General features: G+C 37.9%; 1 non-coding gene across 1 annotated transcript; it reads right to left on the bottom strand.

Annotated features, from left to right (window-relative positions):
• Window positions 1-3,314: 3,314 nt before the first annotated feature.
• Window positions 3,315-3,418, bottom strand: LOC148574433 (small nucleolar RNA R71). The gene has a single exon (XR_015905830.1). It is a non-coding gene; the product is annotated as a small nucleolar RNA R71 (small nucleolar RNA).
• Window positions 3,419-23,696: the final 20,278 nt, after the last annotated feature.

The raw sequence follows: 23,696 nt of genomic DNA, 5'->3' as shown, positions 1-23,696 counted from the left end.
GCTTCTAAGATATTCATTCGCACTTCAACCTGAATGTGATGAACGTGACAATCATCATCATTCCCTATGAACGCGTGCCTGACAACCACTTCCGTTCTACATTAGATTGAATGAGTATCTCTTAGATATCTTAATCGGAATCTTCGTGGTGTAAGCTAGAATGATGGCGGCATTCAAGAGAATCCGGAAAGTCTAAACCTTGTCTGTGGTATTCCGAGTAGGATTCAATGATTGAATGACTGTGACGAGCTTCAAACTCGCGATTGCTGGGTGTAGTGACAGACGCAAAAGGATAGTAAATCCTATTCTAGCATGATCGAGAACCGATAGATGAATAGCCGTGCCGTGACAGGGTGCGTTGACCACTTTCACTGAGAGGATAGGATGTGACCATTGACAAGGGTGATGCCTCCAGACGATTAGCCGTGCCGTGACAGGGCATTTGGATCATTTTCCCGAGAGAAGACCGAAAGTAGCCATTGACAATGGTGACGCATTACATAAAGCCAGCCATGGAAAGGAGTAAGACTGATTGGATGAAGACAGCAGGAAAGCAGAGGTTCAGAGGAACGAAAGCATCTCTATGCGCTTATCTGAATTTCTCACCAATGATTTACATAAGTATTTCTATCCCTATTTTATTAATTAATTGCGAAAACTCCATAACCATTTGATATCCGCCTGACTGAGATTTACAAGGTGACCATAGCTTGCTTCATACCGACAATCTCCGTGGGATTCGACCCTTACTCACGTAAGGTATTACTTGGACGACCCAGTGCACTTGCTGGTTAGTTGTGCGAAGTTGTGAACCATGGTATTGGCATCATGTTTTTGGCGCCATTACCAGGTAAAGAAAGAGCGATGAATTTTACATAATTAAAGTGTAATCACAATTTCTGCGCACCAAGTTTTTGGCGCCGTTGCCGGGGATTGTTCGAGTTTGGACAACTGACGGTTCATCTTGTTGCTCAGATTAGGTAATTTTCTTTTTGTTTTCTTTTCAAAAAATTTTCAAAAATCTTTCAAAAAATTTCTCCTTTGTTTTCGAAAAAAAATTGTTTTCAAAAATATATTTTCTTTCAGAATTTTTAAGAATGAATTCTAGTGTTTCATGAAGCATGCTAAAGCCTGGCTGGCTGTAAAGCCATGTCTAAATTCATTTGGACTGAGGCTTCCAATTTGTTATCAAGAGCAAGCTAGTTGGTGCTAATCCACCTACTACTGTTCATGATCTACCTGTTACATGCTAAAGCTTGGCTGGCTATTAAGCCATGCCTGACCCTTTGATTGGAGCTTTAGACTAAAGAGCATAAGATTCATGGAATTCATATTAAAAATTTTGGAATCCTTATTTTTCTTTTTCAAAATGATTTTCGAAAATTAAAAGAAAATACAAAAAAATCATAAAATCATAAAAAAATCAAAAATATTTTTGTGTTCTTGTTTGAGTCTTGAGTCATGTTATAAGTTTGGTGTCAATTGCATACTCATCTTGCATTTTTCGAAAATTCTCATGCATTCATAGTGCTCTTCATGATCTTCAAGTTGTTCTTGGTAAGTCTTCTTGTTTGATCTTTGCATTTGCATGTTTTGTGTCCTTTCTTGTTTTTCATATGCATTCTTGAATTCTTAGTGTCTAAGCATTAAAGAATTCTAAGTTTGGTGTCTTGCATGTTTTCTTTGCATTAAAAATTTTTCAAAAATATGTTCTTGGTGTTCATCATGATCTTCATAGTGTTCTTGGTGTTCATCTTGACATTCATAGCATTCTTGCATGCATTCATTGTTTTGATCCATAACTTTCATGCATTGCATCATTTTTCTTGTTTTTCTCTCTCATCATAAAAATTCAAAAATAAAAAAAAATATCTTTCCCTTTCTCTCTCTTAAAATTTCGAAAATTAGATTTGACTTTTTCAAAAATTTTTAAAATCTAGTTGTTTTTATGAGTCAAATCAAATTTTCAATTTAAAAATCTTATCTTTTTCAAAATCTTTTTCAAAAATCAAATCTTTTTCAATTTTTTTAGTTATTTTCGAAAATTCCAAAAATATTTTTCAAAAATCTTTTTCTTAATTTTACATCATATTTTCGAAAATAACATCATCAATTAATGTTTTGATTAAAAAATTTCAAGTTTGTTGCTTGCTTGTTAAGAAAGATTCAAACTTTAAGTTCTAGAATCATATCTTGTGATTTCTTGTGAATCAAGTCATTAATTGTGATTTTAAAAATTCAAATCTTTTTCAAAAACTAATTTCTATCATATCTTTTCAAAAATATCTTCTTATCTTATCTTTTTCAAAAATTTGATTTCAAAATATCTTTTCTAACTTCCTAACTTCTTATCTTTTCAAAATTTGTTTCAACTAACTAACTAACTTTTTGTTTATTTCTTATCTTTTTCAAAACTACCTAACTAACTCTCTCCTCTAATTTTCGAAAATATCTTCCCTCTTCTTCAAAAATTCTTTTTAATTAACTAATTATTTTAATTTTTGATTTTCGAAAATTACTAACCCTTTTCAAAAACTATTTTCAAAAATCACTAACTCTTTTTCAAAAATTATTTTCGAAATTTTCCCTCTCTCATCTTATTCTAATTATTTATTCATCTACTAACATCTCTCCCTCACCCACCAAAAATCCGAACCCTCTCTCTCTCTCTCTTTCTGAGTTCAGATTTTTCTCTTCTTCTTTTCTTCTACTAACAATAAGGAACCTCTTTACTGTGACATAGAGGATTCCTCTTCTTTTCTTGTTTTCTTCTCTTTCTTATGAGCAGGAACAAGGAAAAAGGCATTCTTGTTGAAGCTGATCCAGAACCTGAAAGGACTCTGAAGAGGAAACTAACAGAAGCTAAATCACAACAATCCAGAGACAACTTGATTGAAAATTTCGAACAAGTAAAGGAGATGGCAGCCGAACCCAACAACAATGCAAGGAGAATGCTTGGTGACTTTACTGCACCAAATTCCAATTTACATGGAAGAAGCATCTCCATTCCTACCATTGGAGCAAACAATTTTGAGCTGAAACCTCAGCTAGTTTCTCTGATGCAGCAGAACTGCAAGTTTCATGGATTTCCATCTGAAGATCCTTTTCAGTTCTTAACTGAATTCTTGCAGATCTGTGATACTGTTAAGACTAATGGAGTAGATCCTGAAGTCTACAGGCTCATGCTTTTCCCTTTTGCTGTAAGAGACAGAGCTAGAGTGTGGTTGGACTCTCAACCCAAAGACAGCCTAAACTCTTGGGATAAGCTGGTCACGGCTTTCTTAGCCAAGTTCTTTCCTCCTCAAAAGCTGAGCAAGCTTAGAGTGGATGTTCAAACCTTCAAACAAAAAGATGGTGAATCCCTCTATGAAGCTTGGGAAAGATACAAACAGTTGACCAAAAAGTGTCCTTCTGACATACTTTCAGAATTGACCATCCTGGATATATTCTATGATGGTTTATCTGAGCTATCAAAGATGTCATTGGATACTTCTGCAGGTGGATCCATTCACCTAAAGAAAACGCCTGCAGAAGCTCAAGAACTCATTGACATGGTTGCTAATAACCAGTTTATGTACACTTCTGAGAGGAATCCTGTGAGTAATGGGACGCCTATGAAGAAGGGAGTTCTTGAAATTGATACTCTAAATGCCATATTGGCTCAGAATAAAATATTGACTCAGCAAGTCAATATGATTTCTCAGAGTCTGAATGGAATGCAAGCTGCATCCAACAGTACTCAAGAGGCATCTTCTGAGGAAGAAGCTTATGATCCTGAGAACCCTGCAATAGCAGAGTTAAAATACATGGGTGAACCATATGGAAACACCTACAATCCATCATGGAGAAATCACCCAAATTTCTCATGGAAGGATCAAAAGCCTCAACAAGGCTTTAATAATGGTGGAAGAAACAAGTTTAGTAATAGCAAGCCTTTTCCATCATCCACTCAGCAACAGACAGAGAATTCTGAGCAGAATCCATCTAGCTTAGCAAATCTAGTCTCTGATCTATCTAAGGCCACTGTAAGTTTCATGAATGAAACAAGGTCTTCCATTAGAAATTTGGAAGCACAAGTGGGCCAGCTGAGTAAAAGGATCACTGAAATCCCTCCTAGTACTCTCCCAAGCAATACAGAAGAGAATCCAAAAGGAGAGTGCAAGGCCATTGACATAAGCACCATGGCCGAACCTGTAAGGGAAGGAGAGGACGTGAATCCCAAGGGGGAAGACCTCCTGGGACGTCCAGTGATCAATAAGGAGTTTTCCTCTGAGGAACCAAAGGAATCTGAGACTCATCTAGAGACCATAGAGATTCTATTGAACCTCCTTATGCCATTCATGAGCTCTGATGAGTATTCCTCTTCTGAAGAGAATGAGGATGTTACTGAAGAGCAAGCTGCCAAGTTTCTTGGTGCAATCATGAAGCTAAATGCCAAATTATTTGGTATTGAGACTTGGGAAGATGAACCTCCCTTGTTCACCAATGAACTAAGTGATCTGGATCAACTGACATTGCCTCAGAAGAAACAGGATCCTGGAAAGTTCATAATACCTTGTACTATAGGCACCATGATCTTTAAGGCTCTGTGTGACCTTGGTTCAGGGATAAACCTCATGCCCCTCTCTGTAATAGAGAAACTGGAAATCTATGGGGTACAAGCTGCTAAAATCTCATTAGAGATGGCAGACAATTCAAGAAAATAGGCTTATGGACAAGTAGAGGACGTGTTAGTAAAGGTTGAAGGCCTTTACATCCCTGCTGATTTCATAGTCCTGGATACTGGAAAGGAAGAGGATGAATCCATCATCCTAGGAATACCTTTCCTAGCCACAGCAAGAGCTGTGATTGAAGTGGACAGAGGAGAATTGATCCTTCAATTAAATAAGGACAACCTTGTGTTTACAACTCAAGGATCTCTCTCTGCATCCGTGGAGAGGAAGCAGAAAAAGCTTCTCTCAAAGCAGAGTCAAACAAAGCCCCCACAGTCAAACTCTAAGTTTGGTGTTGGGAGGCCACAACCAAACTCTAAATTTGGTGTTGAACTCCCATATCCAAACTCTAAGTTTGGTGTTGGAGAGTCTCAACAATGCTCTGGACATCTGTGAGGCTTCATGAGAGCGCACTGTCAAGCTATTGACATTAAAAAAGCGCTTGTTGGGAGGCAACCCAATTTTTATCTAACTATATTTTTCTTAGTTATATGTCTTTATAGGTTCATGATCATGTGGAGTCACAAAATAAATATAAAAATTGAAAACGGAATCAAAAACAGCAGAAGAAAAATCACACCCTGGAGGAAGCATCTGCGTGGCGTTCAACGCCAGAACAGAGCATGGTTCTGGCGCTGAACGCCCAAAATGGGCAGTATCTGGGCGCTGAACGCCCAAAATGGGCATCATCTGGGCGCTGAACGCCAGAATTGCACCCTGGAGAGGAGCTGGCGCTGAACGCCCAGAACAAGCATGGTTCTGGCATTCAACGCCAGAAATGGGCAACAAATGGGTGTTGAACGCCCAAAATGGGCACCAACCTGGCGCTGAACGCCCAGAGTTGTGTGCAAGGGCATTTTACATGCCTAATTGGTGCAGGGATATAAATCCTTGACACCTCAAGATCTGTGGACACCACAGGATCATCTCAGGATCTGTGAATCTCATAGGATCCCCACCCACCTCACCCTCTCTCTCCATTCATGATCATCCCTTCTGTTTTTCATTCACCACTCACATCCATACACACATCCCTCCATCTCCCCCATATCTTCTTCTTCTTCTTCTTCTTCTTCTTCTTCTTCTTCTTCTTCTTCTTCTTCTTCTTCTTCTTCTTCTTCTTCTTCTATTCTTTCTTCTTTTGCTCGAGGGCGAGCAATATTCTAAGTTTGGTGTGGTAAAAGCATAATCTTTTTGTTTTTCCATTACCATTAATGGCACCTAAGACCGGAGAAACCTCTAGAAAAGGGAAAGGGAAGACAAAGGCTTCCACCTCCGAGTCATGGGAGATGGAAAGATTCATCTCAAAGGTCTATAGCTCAGTGGTAGAACATGTGGCTGCAAATCAAGAGATCCCTGAGATACCTCAGGGGATGCATCTTCCTCCACAAAACTATTGGGAGCAAATCAACACCCCCCTAGGAGAATTAAGTTCCAACATGGGACAATTAAGGGTGGAATATCAAGAGCACTCTATCATCCTTCATGAAATAAGAGAAGATCAAAAAGCAATGAGGGAGGAGCAACAAAGACAAAGAAGAGACATAGAAGAGCTCAAGGACATCATTGGTTCCTCAAGAAGGAAACGCCACCATCACTAAGGTGGATTCATTCCTTGTTCTTATTTCTTCTGTTTTTCGTTTTCTATGTTATGTGCTTATCTATGTTTGTGTCTTCATTACATGATCATTAGTAGTTAGTAACTATGTCTTAAAGTTATGAATGTCCTATGAATCCATCACCTCTCTTAAATGAAAAATATTTTAATTCAAAAGAACAAGAAGTACATGAGTTTTGAATTTATCCTTGAACTTAGCTTAATTATATTGATGTGGTGACAATGCTTCTTGTTTTCTGAATGTATGCTTGAACAGTGCATATGTCTTTCGAAGTTGTTGTTCATGAATGTTAAATATGTTGGCTCTTGAAAGAATGATGACTAGGAGACATGTTATTTGATAATCTGAAAAATCATAAAAATGATTCTTGAAGCAAGAAAAAGCAGCAAAGAACAAAGCTTGCAGAAAAAAAATAGGCGAAAAAAAAATAGAAAGAAAAAGAAAAAGCAAGCAGAAAAAGCCAAAGGCTCTTAAAACCAAGAGGCAAGAGCAAAAAGCCAATAACCCTTAAAACCAAAAGGCAAGGGCAAATAAAAAGGATCTCAATGCTTTGAGCATCAGTGGATAGGAGGGCCTAAAGGAATAAAATCCTGGCCTAAGCGGCTAAACCAAGCTGTCCCTAACCATGTGCTTGTGGCGTGAAGGTGTCAAGTGAAAACTTGAGACTGAGCGGTTAAAGTCAAGGTCCAAAGAAAAAAAAGAGTGTACTTAAGAACCCTGGACACCTCTAATTGGGGACTTTAGTAAAGCTGAGTCACAATCTGAAAAGGTTCACCCAATTATGTGTCTGTGGCATTTATGTATCCGGTGGTAATACTGGAAAACAAAGTGCTTAGGGCCACGGCCAATACTCATAAAGAAGCTGTGTTCATGAATCATCATACTGAACTAGGAGAGTCAATAACACTATCTAAACTCTGAGTTCCTATAGAAGCCAATCATTCTGAACTTCAATGGATAAAGTGAGATGCCAAAACTATTCAAGAGGCAAAAAGCTATAAGTCTCGCTCATATGATTGAAGCTATGTTTCATTGATAGTTTGGAATTTATAGTATATTTTCTTCTTTTTATCCTATTTGATCTTCAGTTGCTTGGGGACAAGTAACAATTTAAGTTTGGTGTTGTGATGAGCGGATAATTTATACGCTTTTTGACATTGTTTTTAGTATGTTTTTAGTAGGATCTAGTTATTTTTAGGGATGTTTTCATTAGTTTTTATGTTAAATTCACATTTCTGAACTTTACTATGAGTTTGTGTGTTTTTCTGTGATTTCAGGTATTTTCTGGCTGAAATTGAGGGACTTGAGCAAAAATCAGATTCAGAGGTTAAAGAAGGACTGCTGATGCTGTTGGATTCTGACCTCCCTGCACTCAGTGGATTTTCTGGAGCTACAGAACTCGAAATGGGGCGCTTCCAATTGCGTTGGAAAGTAGACATCCAGGGCTTTCCAGCACTGTATAATAGTCCATACTTTGCCCAGGTTTAGACGACGCAAACTGGCGTTCAACGCCAGTTCTCTGCCCAATTCTGGCGTCCAGCGCCAGAAACAAGTTGCAAAGTGGAGTTCAACGCCCAAACTGGCACAAAAGCTGGCGTTCAACTCCAGGAATGACCTCTACACGTGTAACACTCAAGCTCAGCCCAAGCACACACCAAGTGGGCCCTGGAAGTGGATTTATACATCAATTACTTACTTCTGTAAACCCTAGTAGCTAGTTGATTATAAATAGAACTTGTTATCATTGTATTCACAGTCTTGGTTACTCCGGTTCCCCTCTGGGGCCGAGACCAATGAACTCCATTATCACTTATGTATTTTCAACGGTAGAGTTTCTACACTCCATAGATTAAGGTGTGGAGCTCTGCTGTTCCTCAAAGTTTAATGCAAAGTACTACTGTTTTCTATTCAATTCATCTTATTTCGCTTCTAAGATATTCATTCGCACTTCAACCTGAATGTGATGAACGTGACAATCATCATCATTCCCTATGAACGCGTGCCTGACAACCACTTCCGTTCTACATTAGATTGAATGAGTATCTCTTAGATCTCTTAATCGGAATCTTCGTGGTGTAAGCTAGAATGATGGCGGCATTCAAGAGAATCCGGAAAGTCTAAACCTTGTCTGTGGTATTCCGAGTAGGATTCAATGATTGAATGACTGTGACGAGCTTCAAACTCGCGATTGCTGGGCGTAGTGACAGACGCAAAAGGATAGTAAATCCTATTCCAGCATGATCGATAACCGACAGATGAATAGCCGTGCCGTGACAGGGTGCGTTGACCACTTTCACTGAGAGGATAGGATGTGACCATTGACAAGGGTGATGCCTCTAGACGATTAGCCATGCTGTGACAGGGTATTTGGATCATTTTCCCGAGAGGAGACCGAAAGTAGCCATTGACAATGGTGACGCATTACATAAAGCCAGCCATGGAAAGGAGTAAGACTGATTGGATGAAGACAGCAGGAAAGCAGAGGTTCAGAGGAACGAAAGCATCTCTATGCGCTTATCTGAATTTCTCACCAATGATTTACATAAGTATTTCTATCCCTATTTTATTAATTAATTGTGAAAACTCCATAACTATTTGATCTCCGCCTGACTGAGATTTACAAGGTGACCATAGCTTGCTTCATACCGACAATCTCTGTGGGATTCGACCCTTACTCACGTAAGGTATTACTTGGACGACCCAGTGCACTTGCTGGTTAGTTGTGCGAAGTTGTGAACCATGGTATTGGCATCATGTTTTTGGCGCCATTACCAGGGAAAGAAAGAGCGATGAATTTTACATAATTAAAGTGTAATCACAATTTCTGCGCACTAGGTTCACAGATCCTGAGGGGTCAAGGACTTAGCATCCCTGCTCCATTTAGGCGTGCAAAACGCCCTTAGAGTGTACTTCTGGCATTAATTGCCAGGTTGCTGCTTGTTTCTAGCGTTTAACGCCAGCTTTTCTCCCATTCTTGGCGTTAAACGCCAATTAGATGCTCTGTTCTGGCGTTAAACGCCAGTCTGGTGCCTGTTTCTGGCGTTAAATACCCAGAATGGTGCTAGACTGGGCGTTTAACACCTATTCTGCTACTCTTACTAGCATTTAAACGCCAGTAAGCTCTTCCTCCAGGGTGAGCTATTTTTCATTCTGTTTTTCATTCTATTTTTGATTTTTTAGTTGTTTTTATAACTTCACATGATCATCAACCTAAAAAAAACATAAAATAGCGATGGAAAATAAATAGATATAATTAAATAACATTGGGTTGCCTCCCAACAAGCGCTTCTTTTATGTCAATAGCTTGACAGTGAGCTCTCATGGAGCCTCACAGATAATCAGAGCAAGGTTGGGGCCTCTCAACACCAAACTTGGAGTTTGGTTGTGGCCTCCCAACACCAAACTTAGAGTTTGAATGTGGGGGTTTTGTTTGACTCTGTATTGAAAGAAGCTTTCCATGCTTCCTCTCCATGGTTACAGAAGGAGACCCTTGAGTCTTAAATACAAGGTAGTCCTCATTCAACTGAAGGACCAACTCTCCTCTGTTAACATCAATCACAGCTTTTTCTGTGGCTAGGAAGGGTTTGCCAAGGATGATGGATTCATCTTCATCCTTCCCAGTGTCTAGGATTATGAAATCAGCAGGGATGTAAAGGCCTTCAACCTTTACTAGCACATCCTCTACTAGTCCATAAGCCTGTTTCATAGACTTGTCTGCCATCTCTAGTGAGATTCTTGCAGCTTGTACCTCAAAGATTCCCAGTTTCTCTATTACAGAGAGTGGCATGAGGTTTATCCCTGACCCAGGTCACATAGAGCCTTCTCAAAGGTCATGGTGCCTATGGTACAAGGTATGAAGAATTTTCCGGGATCCGGTTTCTTCTAAGGTAATGTTTGCCTCATTAATGCACTTAGTTCATTGGTGAACAAGGGGGTTCATCCTCCCAAGTCTCATTACCAAATAACTTGGCATTCAGCTTCATGATTGCTCCTAGATATTTAGCAACTTGCTCTTCAGTGACATCTTCATCCTCTTCAGAGGAGGAATATTAATCAGAGCTCATGAATGGCAGAAAGAAGTTCAATGGAATCTCTATGGTCTCTGTATGAGCTTCAGATTCCTTTGGTTCCTCAAAGGGAAACTCCATTCTGTTCAGAGGACGTCCCATGAGGCTTTTCTCACTGGGACTCACGTCCTCCTCACTCTCTCCAGGTTCGGCCATATTGGTCATGGTTATAGCCTTGTACTCTCTCTTGGGGTTTTCTTCTGTGTTGCTTGGGAGAGTACTGGGAGGAGTTTCAGTAATCTTCTTACTCAACTGACCCACCTGTGCCTCCAAATTTCTAATGGAGGACCTTGTTTCATTCATGAAACTTAGTGTGGCCTTGGATAGATCAGAAACTATGGTTGCCAGGCCAGAATGGCTCTATTTGGAATTCTCTGTCTGTTGCTGAGAAGATGATGAAAAAGGCTTGCTATTGCTAAACCTATTTCTTCCACCATTATTATTGAAGCCCTGTTGAGGCTTCTGTTGATCCTTCCATGAGAAATTTGGATTATAGGTGTTTCTATAGGGTTCTCCTATGTAATTCACCTCTGCCATTGCAGGGTTCTCAGGATCATAAGCTTCTTCTTCAGAAGATGAATCTTTAGTACTGTTGGATGCAGTTTGCAATCCATTCAGACTCTGAGAATCATATTGACTTGCTGAGTCAATATTTTTTTCTGAGCCAATATGGCATTCAGAGTATCAATTTCAAGAACTCCCTTCTTCTGAGGCGTCCCATTGTTCACAGGATTTCTCTCAGAGGTGTACATGAACTGGTTATTTACAACCATTTCAATGAGTTCCTGAGCTTCTGCAGGGGTTTTCAGATGAAGAGATCCTTCTGCAAAATGGTCCAATGATATTTTTGACAACTCAGACAGACCATCATAGAATATACATATGATGCTCCATTCTGGAAGCATGTCAGTAGGACACCTTTTGATCAGTTGCTTATATCTTTCCCAAGCTTTATAGAGGGACTCACCTTCCTTCTGTCTGAAGGTTTGGATTTTCTCTCTAAGCTTGCTCATCTTTTGAGGTGGAAAGAATTTGGCCAGGAAAGCACTGACGAGCTTATCCCAAGAGTTTAGGCTATTCTTAGGTTGTGAATCCAACCATGTTCTAGCTCTGTCTCTTACAACAAAAGGGAAAAGCAGAAGCCTGTAGACCTCGGGATCAACTCCATTGGTCTTGACAGTGTCACATATTTGCAAGAATTCAGCTAAAAACTGATGAGGATCTTCCATTGGAAGTCCATGAAACTTGCAATTCTGCTGCATTAGAGAAACCAATTGAGGCTTAAGCTCAAAGTTGTTTGCTCCAATTGCAGGGATTGAGATGCTTCTTCCATAGAAATTGGAAATTGGTGTAGTGAAATCACCAAGCACCTTCCTTGCATTGTTGTTGTTGGGTTCGGCCATAGCTGTTTTCTCTGTTTCGAAAATTTCAGTTAGGTCCTTTTAAGAGTATTGTGCTTTGGCTTCTCTTAGTTTCCTCTTAAGAGTCCTTTCAGGTTCAGGATCAGCTTCAACAAGAATGCCTTTATCCTTGTTCCTGCTCATATGAAAGAGAAGAGAACAAAGAAAATATGGAATCCTTTATGTCACAGTATAGAGATTCCCTTATGTGAGTAGAAGAAGAGAAGAATAGAAGAAGGAGAAGAGAAAAATTCGAACACGGAGAAAAAGAGGGGGTTCGAATTATGAGTAGAAGAGGAGTGTTAGTAAATAAATAAATAAATAGAAAGAGATGAGAGGGAGAGAATTCGAATTTTAAATTAAAATAAAAGGAAAATATTTTTGTTTTTATTTTAAATATTTGTTAAAAGTCGAAACTAAGAAGGAAAATTAAAATGAAATTTAAAACAATTAGTTAATGAAAAGTAATTTTGAAAAAGAGGTTAGTGATTTTCGAAAATAAGAGAGAAAGAAAAGTAGTTAGGTAGTTTTGAAAAAGATAAAAATTAGAAAACTTTTTAAAATCAAACAAAAAGTTAAGTAGTTAATTGAAAAAGATTTGAAAATCAAATTTGAAAAGATAAGAAGTTAGAAAAGATTTTGAAATCAAATTTTGAAAAAGATATGATTGAAATATATGATTGAAATTTATTTTGAAAAAGATTTGAAAAGGGAATTAAAAAGTTTTTAATTTTGAAAAATTAAAGTTGATTACTTGACTAACAAGAAACTAAAAGATATGATTCTAAAATTTAAAGATTGAACCTTTCTTAATAGGCAAGTAACAAACTTTAAAATTTTTGAATCAATCACATTAATTGTTAGTAAAGAATTTGAAATTATGAAATGAAATTAAGAAAAAGATTTTGAAAATCATTTTTTTAAAAGTTTTCGAAAATATTAAGAAAAAAAGATGAGAAAGATTTGATTTTTGAAAAGATAGGATTTTTAAATTGAAAATTTGACTCGACTCATAAGAAACAACTAAATTTTAAAAATTTTTGACTAAGTCAAACCAAATTTTCGAAATTTATTTGTAAATAAGGGAAAGATATTTTTTATTTTTGAATTTTTAATAATGAGAGAGAAAAACATAAAAATGAAGCAAAACATGAAAATTTAAGATCAAAATAAAAAATGCATGCAAGAACACTTTGAATGTCAAGATGAACACCAAGAACACTTTGAATGTCAAGATGAACACCAAGAACTTATTTTTAAAAATTTTTAAGAAAAGAAAGACATGCAAGACACCAAACTTAGAAATTTTTAATGTTGAGACACTAATAAATTGAAAATGCATATGAAAAACAAGGAAAGACACAAAACATAAAATTGCAAAGAACAAACAAAGAAGATCATCAAGAACAACTTGAAGATCATGAAGAACACCATGCATGATTTGACACAAGACTCAAACAAAAACACAAAATTTTTTTGGTTTTTATGATTTTATAAATTTTTTTTGGATTTTTGAAAATTAATTAGGAAAAGCAAAATAAAAAAATTCAAAATTTCTAATAAGAGTTCCAGGAATCATGCAATGTTAGTCTAAAACTCCGGTCCAGGAATTAGACATGGCTTACTAGCTAGCCAAGCTTTCTGTGAAAGCTTCGAGGAGTAAGTCAAGCAACCATAATTGACCTTAATCCATAAGTCCTAACCAACTTACTGGTGCACGAAATTGTGATCTCAACGGTGCCAAAAACTTGGTACGCACTATCATAATCTCAATTCTTCTTCACAACTTCGCACAACTAACCAGCAAGTGCACTGGGTCGTCCAAGTAATAAACCTTATGTGAGTAAGGGTCAATCCCACGGAGATTGTCGGCTTGAAGCATGCTATGGTCATCCTTGTAAATCTCAGTCAGGCAGATTCAAATGGTTATGGAATTTTGATAATTAAAATATAAATAAAATATAAAATAGGATAGAGATACTTATGCAATTCATTGGTAGGAATTTCAGATAAGCATATGGAGATGCTTTGTTCTTTCTGAATCTCTGCTTTCCTACTGCCTTCATCCAATCATTCATACTCCTTTCCATGGCAAGCTGTATGTTGGGCATCACCGTCGTCAATGGCTACTTCCCATCCTCTCAGTGAAAATGGTCCAAATGCACTGTCACCGCACGGCTAATCATCTGTCGGTTCTCACTCATGTTGGAATAGGATCTGTTGATCCTTTTGCGTCTGTCACTACGCCCAGCACTCGCGAGTTTAAAGCTCGTCACAGTCATCCCATCCCAGATCCTACTCAGAATACCACAGACAAGGTTTAGACGTTCTAGATCTCAAGAATGCTGCCAATTGATTCTAGCTTATACCACGAAGACTCTGATCTGAACCAGGAGCCCAAGAGATAAACACTCAAGCTATTGCGGATAGAACGAAAGTGGTTGTCAGGCACGCGTTCATATGCGAGAATGATGATGAGTGTCACGGATCATCACATTCATCAGGTTGAAGTACAAGTGAATATCTTGGAATAAGAATAATCTTGAACTGAATAAAAAAAAACAATAGTACTTTGCATTAATTCATGAGGAACAGCAGAGCTCCACACCTTAATCTATAGGGTGTAGAAACTCCACCGTTGAAAAATACATAAGTGAAAGTGGTCCAGGCATGGCTGAATGGCCAGCCCCCAAAACGTGTACAATATGATCTCTAGATTTTAAAATAAATCACTAAAAGTAGTTTTTATACTAGACTAGTAACTAGGGTTACAGAAAATAAGTAAATGATGCAGAAATCCACTTCCAGGCCCACTTGGTGTGTGCTTGGACTGAGCATTGAGCTTTCATGTGTAGAGACTCTTTTTGGAGTTAAACACCAGGTTGTAGCCTGTTTCTGGCGTTTAACTCTGATTTGCAACCTGTTTCTGGCGTTTAACTCCAGAATAGGGCAGGAAGTTGGCGTTTGAACGCCAGTTTGCATCGTCAAAACTCAGGCAAAGTATGGACTATGATATATTGCGGGAAAGCCCTGGATGTCTACTTTCCAATGCAATTGAGAGCGTGCCAATTGAGTTTCTGTAGCTCCAGAAAATCTATTTCGAGTGCAGGGAGGTCAGAATCCAACAGCATCTGCAGTCCTTCTTCAGCCTCTGAATTAGATTTTTGCTCAAGTCCCTCAATTTCAGCCAGAAAATACCTGAAATCATAGAAAAACATACAAACTCATAGTAAAGTCCAGAAATGTGATTTTTATTTAAAAACTAATAAAAATATAATAAAAATAACTAAAACATACTAAAAACTATGTAAAAACAATGCCAAAAAGCGTATAAATTATCCGCTCATCAATACACCTTCTTAAGATTCCATCAGCACACTTCTTGATAGATAGGGGTCATCCCAGTTGTAGTGTTTGGCATCCTTGATTTGCTTTCTCCTCATGTGTTTGTTGATGTTGGTTGGTAGTTCCCCAATAGCCTTGAAGTTAGCTATGTCTGCAAACTAAGGGGCTACTCGAATCATCATCAATTATTCATCAAGAAAGCTTTTATTTACTGCTACTTGATGCATTTCTTCTTCTTGTGGGATCCTTGAGAGGTGGTCAGCTACCTTGTTCTCTGCTCCGCTCCTATCTTTAATCTCAATGTCAAATTCTTGAAGCAGCAGAATCCATCTTATTAGTCTGGGCTTAGATTCTTGTTTGGTAAGCAGGTATTTGAGTGCTGCATGATCAGTGAACACAATTACTTTTGAGCCAATAAGATATGATCTAAACTTATCAAAAGCAAAAACTATGGCTAAAAGTTCTTTCTCCGTGGTGGTATAGTTCCTTTGATTCTCATTAAGGACCTTGCTAGCATAGTAAATAACATGTACTAGCTTGTCTTTCCTCTGTCCTAGAACAGCACCAACAGCAAAATCAGATGCATCACACATTAGTTCAAAGGGAAGATCCCAGCTTGGTGGTGCTATAATAGGTGCAGAGGAGAGTTTCTTCTTAAGCTCATCAAAGGCTACCATGCAATCTCTATCAAAAACGAAGGGTGTATTTGAGACAAGTAGGTTGCTAAGGGGTTTTGCAATCTTTGAAAAATCTTTGATAAACCTCCTATAGAACCCAGCGTGTCCCAAAAAACTTCTGATTGCCTTGACATTGCAAGGTGGAGGTAATTTCTCAATTACTTCCACTTTTGCCTTATCCACTTCTACGCCATCTTTTGAAATCTTGTGACCAAGAACCACCCCTTCAGTTACCATAAAATGGCACTTCTCCCAGTTCAAAACCAGGTTGGTTTCTTGGCACCTTTTAGCACAAGAGCAAGATGGCATAGGCAATCAGAATATGAGTTCCCAAACACAGAAAAGTCGTCCATGAATACTTCTATGAACTTCTCAATCATGTCTCAAAAAATGGAGAGCATGCACCTTTGGAATGTTGCAGGTGCATTGCACAATCCAAAGGGTATTCTCCTATAAGCAAAGACACCATATGGACAAGTAAATGAAGTTTTTTCCTAATCCTTGGGGTCTACAACAATTTGATTGTAGCCCGAATACCCATCCAGAAAGCAATAATACTCATATCCTGCCAATCTTTCAAGCATATAGTCCATGAAAGGTAGGGGGAAGTGATCTTTCCGGGTGGTTTCATTGAGTTTCCGGTAGTCAATGCACATACGCCATCCGGTCACTGTCCTTGTGGGTATCAATTCATTCTTCTCATTTGCCACAACAGTGATCCCTCCCTTCTTAGGGACTACTTGCACCGGGCTTACCCAAGGGCTGTCTGAGATGGGGTAGATCACCCCTGCTTGCCATAATTTCAACACTTCTTTCTGAACCACTTCATTCATAGTCGGGTTCAGCCTCCTTTGTTGTTGCCTTGAAGGTTTGGCATCTTCTTCAAGTAGGATTTTGTGCATGCACATTGAAGGACTGATCCCTTTTAAATCTGCAAGTGTCCATCCTATGGCATCCTTGTGTTGTCTCAGCACTTGGATAAGCTCCTGTTCTTGTTCTTTGCTTAGACTTGAATTTATGATCACTGGGTGAGTGTTGTTGGTGCCCAGATATGCATATTTCAAGCTGGGTGGTAAGGTTTTCAGCTCTAGTTTTGGTGCCTCTGTATCTTTGTTGTCTGTGGTGGTTGGCATGATTGAATTTCTCATGGTTGCTTGTGGTGGTTCTCCATCTGATGCTTGTTCCAGCTCAATGGTTCCTTCATATTGTTCTTCTTCCAAGACTCCTTGAACTATCTGTTCCATGGTGTCTACCAGCATGCATTCTCCTATGGATTCTTTGGGGTAACTCATTGCTCTAAAGACGTTGAAGACCATTTTCTCTTCATGCAATCTCAAGACTAGTTTCCCTTTTTGCACATCAATGATGGCTCCAGCAGTGGCTAGAAATGGCCTTCCTAGGATGATTGACGTGTTGGCCTCTTCTTCCATGTCCAGCACAACGAAATCAGCAGGGAAAATGAATTCTCCCACTTTCACCAACAAGTCTTCCACCACCCCATGTGGAAACTTAAATGTTCTGTCAGCCAATTGGAGTGCCATTCTTGTTGGCTTGGCTTCCTCAATCTTCATCCTTCTTATCATAGTTAGGGACATGAGACTTATGCTAACTCCCAAATCACAAAAAGCTTTCTCAATAGTGATACCCCCTATGATGCAGGGAATTTGGAAACTCCCTGGGTCCTTCAGCTTCTGAGGTAGCTTCTTTTGTATGATGGCGCTTGGTGTGCAGAAATTGTGATCATCAACAATGGTGCCAAAGGCTTGGTGCTGTCAAACGTGAATCACACTTTGTCACAACTTCGCACAACTAACCAGCAAGTGCACTGGGTCGTCCAAGTAATAAACCTTACGTGAGTAAGGGTCGATCCCACGGAGATTGTCGGCCTGAAGCAAGCTATGGTCACCTTGTAAATCTCAGTCAGGTGGATTCAAATGGTAATGGAGAATTGATAATTAAAACATAATTAAAATATAAACTAGGATAGACATACTTATGTAATTCATTGGTGAGAATTTCAGATAAGCGTATAGAGATGCTTTCGTTCCTCCTGAACCTCTGCTTTCCTGCTGTCTTCATCCAATCATTCTTACTCCTTTCCATGGCAAGCTTTATGTAGGGCATCATCGTTGTCAATGGCTACATCCCATCCTCTCTGTGAAAATGGTCCAATGCGCTGTCACTGCATGGCTAATCATCTGTCGATTCTCGATCATGCTGGAATAGGATTTACTATCCTTTTGCGTCTGTCACTACGCCCAGTACTCGCGAGTTTGAAGCTCGTCACAGCCATCCCTTCCCAGATCCTACTCGGAATACCACAGACAAGGTTTAGACTTTCCGGACCTCAGGAATGGCCATCCATGGGTTCTAACTTATACCATGAAGACTCTAATATCTCAAACTCGGTCCTCTGTATTAGATATCAAAGAGATACTCATTCTAGCTTGTTTGTATGTAGAACGGAAGTGTTTGTCAGACACACGTTCATAAATGAGAATGATGATGAGCGTCACATAATCATCATATTCATCATGTTCTTGTGTGCGAATGTATATCTTAGAATAGGAATAAGCTTGAATTGAATAGAAAAACAGTAGTACTTGCATTAATCTGTGAGGAACAGCAGAGCTCCACACCTTAGTCTATGGTGTGTAGAAACTCTACCGTTGAAAATACATAAGTGATGAAGGTTCAGGCTGGCCATAAAGGTCTAAGATAGCATAAAACTGATCAAAGATCTGATTCGAAGATGTAAATACAATAGTAAAAAGTTCTACTTATACTAAACTCGTTACTAGAGTTTACAGAAATGAGTAATTAATGCAGAAATCTACACTGGGGCCCACTTGGTGTGTGCTTGGGCTGAGCATTGAGCTTTACACGTGTAGAGGCTTTTTTTGGAGTTGAACGCCAGTTTGTAACCTGTTTCTGGCGTTTAACTCCACTTTGCAACCTGTTTCTTGCGTTTAACTCCATAATGCAGCATGGAACTGGCGTTGAACGCCAGTTTGCATCGTCAAAACTGGAGCAAAGTATAAACTATTATATATTTCTGGAAAGCCCTAGATGTCTACTTTTCAACGCAATTGAGAGTGCACCATTTGGAGTTCTGTAGCTCCAGAAAATCCGCTTTGAGTGCAGCAAGGTCAGAATCCAACAGCATCTGCAGTCCTTCTTCAACCTCTGAATCTGATTTTTACTCAAGTCCCTCAATTTCAGCCAGAAATTATCTGAAATCACAGAAAAACACACAAACTCATAGTAAAGTCCAGAAATGTGAATTTTATTTAAAAACTAATAAAAATATACTAAAAACTAGCTAAATCATACTAAAAACTATGTAAAAACAATGCCAAAAAGCGTATAAATTATCCGCTCATCACAACACCAAACTTAAATTGTTGCTTGTCCCCAAGCAACTGAAAATCAAATAGGATAAAAAGAAGAGAATATACTATAAATTCCAAAATATCAATGAAACTTAGCTCCAATCATATGAGCGGGGCTTGTAGCTTTTTGCCTCTTGAAGAGTTTTGGCATCTCACTTTATCCATTGAAGTTCAGAATGATTGGCATCTATAGGAACTTAGAATTTAGATAGTGTTATTGATTCTCCTAGTTCAGTATGTTGATTCTTGAACACAGCTACTTTATGAGTCTTGGCCGTGGCCCTAAGCACTTTGTTTTCCAATATTACCACCGGATACATAAATGCCACAGACACATAACTGGGTGAACCTTTTCAGATTGTGAATCAGCTTTGCTAAAGTCCCCAATTAGAGGTGTCCAGGGTTCTTAAGCACACTCTTTTTTTGCTTTGGACCTTGACTTTAACTGCTCAGTCTCAAGTTTTCACTTGACACCTTCACGCCACAAGCACATGGTTAGGGACAGCTTGGTTCAGCCGCTGATGAGTGGATAATTTATACGCTTTTTGGCATTGTTTTTAGTATGTTTTTAGTAGGATCTAGTTACTTTCAGGGATGTTTTTATTAGTTTTTACGTTAAATTCACATTTCTGAACTTTACTATGAGTTTGTGTGTTTTTCTGTGATTTCAGGTATTTTCTGGCTGAAATTGGGGGACTTGAGCAAAAATCAGATTCAGAGGTCGAAGAAGGACTGCTAATACTGTTGGATTCTGACCTCCCTGTACTCAAAGTGGATTTTCTGGAGCTACAGAACTCCAAATGGCTCGCTCTCAACGGCGTTGGAAAGTAGACATCCAAGGCTTTCCAGAAATATATAATAGTCTATACTTTGCCCAAGTTTAAATGACGCAAAAGGGCGTTGAACGCCTGTTCTACGCTGCAGTCTGGAGTTAAACGCCAGAAACACGTCACAAACCAGAGTTGAACGCCAAAAACACGTTACAACTTGGCGTTCAACTCCAAAAGAAGCCTCTGCACGTGTAAACTTCAAGCTCAGCCCAAGCACACACCAAGTGGGCCCCGGAAGTGGATTTATGCATTAATTACTTACTTCTGTAAACCCTAGTAGCTAGTCTAGTATATATAGAACTTTTTATCATTGTATTCACAGTCTTGGTTACTCCAGTTCCCCTCTGGGGCCGAGACCAATGAACTCCATTATCACTTATGTATTTTCAACGGTAGAGTTTCTGCACTCCATAGATTAAGGTTTGGAGCTCTGCTGTTCCTCAAAGATTAATGCAAAGTACTACTGTTTTTCTATTCAATTCACCTTATTCCGCTTCTAAGATATTCATTCGCACTTCAATATGATGGATGTGATGATCGTGATAGTCATCATCATTCTCAACTTATGAGTGCGTGCCTGACAACCACTTCCGTTCTACCTTAGATTGAATGAATATCTCTTGGATATCTAATACAGGGGACCGAGTCCGAGATATTAGTGTCTTCGTGGTATAAGTTAGAACCCATGGATAGCCATTCCTGAGATCTGAAAAGTCTAAACCTTGTCTGTGGTATTCCGAGTAGGATCTGGGAAGGGATGGCTGTGACGAGCTTCAAACTCGCGAGTGCTGGGCGTAGTGACAGACCCAAAAGTATCAATGGATCCTATTCCAGTATGATCGAGAACCGACAGATGATTAGCCGTGCCGTGACAGAGCATTTGGACCTTTTTCACAGAGAGGATGGGATGTAGCCATTGACAACAGTGATGCCCTACATAAAGCTTGTCATGGAAAGGAGTATGATTGATTGGATGAAGACAGCAGGAAAGCAGAGGCTCAGAGGGACGAAAGCATCTCCATACGCTTATCTGAAATTCTCACCAATGAATTACATAAGTATCCCTATCCTATTTTCATTTTCGTTCACTATAATCTCTTTATACATTTGAATCCGCCTGACTAAGATTTACAAAGTCACCATAGCTTGCTTCAAGCCGACAATCTCTGTGGGATCGACCCTTACTCACGTAAGGTTTATTACTTGGACGACCCAGTGCACTTGCTGGTTAGTTGTACGAAGTTGTGAAATAGATATAAGATCATGAACGTGCGTATTGAGTGTTTAGCGCCGTCACCAAGGAATGGAATGATCACGATTTCGCACACCAAGTTTTTGGCACCGTTGCCGGGGATTGTTCGAGTTTAGACAACTGACGGTTCGTCTTGTTGCTCAGATTAGGTAACTTTATTTTAATTTTAAGTTTTTGTTTTTATTCTTTTAATTTTCGAAAAAAATTTCCAAAAAAATAAAATATATTTTTCTTCAGAATTTTTAAGAATGAATTCTAGTGTTTCATGAAGCATGTTGAAGCCTGGCTGGCTGTAAAGCCATGTCTAAATTCATTTGGACTGAGGCTTCCAAATCATCATTACAAGAGCAAGCTAGTTGTTGCTAATGAAATTTGTTATTGTATGGCTGATTTGTATCTTCTAAAGCTTGGCTGGCCATTGGCCATGTCTAGTGTTTTAGACCGGAGCTTTCATTGAAAGCTTGGCTAGCTAGTGAGCCATGTCTAATTCCTGGACTGAGGCTTTAGACTAAGAGTGCAAGATTCCTGGAATTCATATTAAAAATTTTGGAATCCTTATTTTTCTTTTTCACATTAATTTTCGAAAAATAAAAAAAAATTAGAAAATCATAAAAATCAAAAATATTTTTTATGTTTCTTGTTTGAGTTTTGTGTCAAATCTTAAGTTTGGTGTCAATTGCATATTCATCTTGCATTTTTTCGAAAATTACATTCATGCATTGCATTCATCATGATCTTCAAGTTGTTCTTAATAAACTTTCTTGTTTGATCTTCACATAATATTGTTTTGTGTTGTATGGTGTTTTTCATATGCATTCTTGCATTCATATTGTCTAAGCATTAAAAATTTCTAAGTTTGGTGTCTTTCATGTTTTCTTCTGTTGAAAATCTTTCAAAAATAAGTTCTTGGTGTTCATCTTGACATTCATAGTGTTCTTGCATGCATCACATGTTTTGATCCAAAATTTTCATGCATTGAGTCTTTTTGATGTTTTTCTCTTTCATCATTAAAAATTCAAAAATAAAAAAAAATATTTTTCTCTTTTTCACTTATAAATTTTCAAAAATTTGAGTTGACTTTTTCAAAACTTTTTAAAATTTAGTTGTTTCTTATGAGTCAAATCAAATTTTCAATTTAAAAATCTTATCTTTTCAAAATCTTTTTCAAAAATCAAATCTTTTTCAAAATTTCTTTCTAATATTTTCGAAAATTTTTCAAATTAATTTTCAAAAATCTTTTTCTTAATTTTAGTTCATGATTTTCGAATTAGTTACTAACATTTAATGTGATTGATTCAAAAATATTAAGTTGTTACTTGCCTAGTAAGAAAGGTTCAATCTTTAAACTCTAGAATCATATCTTTTTAGTTTCTTGTTAGTCAAGTAATCAACTTTAGTTTTCAAAATCAAATCTTTTTAATTTTCTTTTCAAATCCTTTTTTAAATTAAAATTTCAATCATATCTTTTTCAAATTCAATTTCAAAATCTTTTCTAACTTCTTATCTTTTTAAAATTGATTTTCAAATCTTATCTTTTTGTTTCAATCATATCTTTTTAAATTTCAATCATATCTTTTTCTAAAACAAATTTCAAAACTTTTTCAATAAATCTTATCTTTTTTTCAATCATATCTTTTTTAAAACGACCTAACTAATCCTATCTCTCTTATTTTCGAAAATTCCCTCTCTCCTTTTTAAAAATTCCTTTTTAATTAACTAATTGTTTTAATTTTAATTTAATTTCAACTTTACTTTTCGAAATCTAACTTTCAAATTTAATTTTTATTTTAATTAAATTTCAAAATTCTCTCTCTCATCTCCTTCTATTTATTTATTCATCTACTAACACTTCTCTTTCATCCAAAAATTCGAACACCACCTCCCTTTCTGTGTTCGAGTTTTTCCTCTTCTCTTCTTTACATTACATTCTTTTCTTCTTCTACTCACACAAAGGAATCTCTATACTGTGACATAGAGGATTCCATATTTTCTTTGTTATTCCCTTCTTTGTCATATGAGCAGGAGCAAGGACAAGAACATTCTTGTTGAAGCAGATCCTGAATCTGAAAGGACTCTGAAAAGGAAACTAAGAGAAGCTAAAATACAACAATACAGAGACAACCTTACAGGAGTTTTCGAACAGGAAGAGGAGATGGCAGCCGAAAATAATAATAATGCAAGGAGGATGCTTGGTGACTTTACTGCACGTAATTCCAACTTACATGGAAGAAGCATCTCCATCCCTGCCATTGGAGCAAACAATTTTGAGTTGAAACCTCAATTAGTTTCTCTGATGCAACAGAACTGCAAGTTTCATGGACTTCCATCTGAAGATCCTTTTCAGTTCTTAACTGAATTCTTGCAGATCTGTGATACTGTTAAGACCAATGGGGTTGATCCCG

Source organism: Arachis ipaensis, chromosome B2 (assembly GCF_059453495.1).
Source record: "Arachis ipaensis isolate K30076 ecotype BB chromosome B2, ASM5945349v1, whole genome shotgun sequence".
Lineage (NCBI taxonomy): Eukaryota > Viridiplantae > Streptophyta > Magnoliopsida > Fabales > Fabaceae > Arachis > Arachis ipaensis.
The sequence above is the reverse complement of the archived record's forward strand: the minus strand, read 5'-3'. Positions and strand labels throughout refer to the sequence as shown.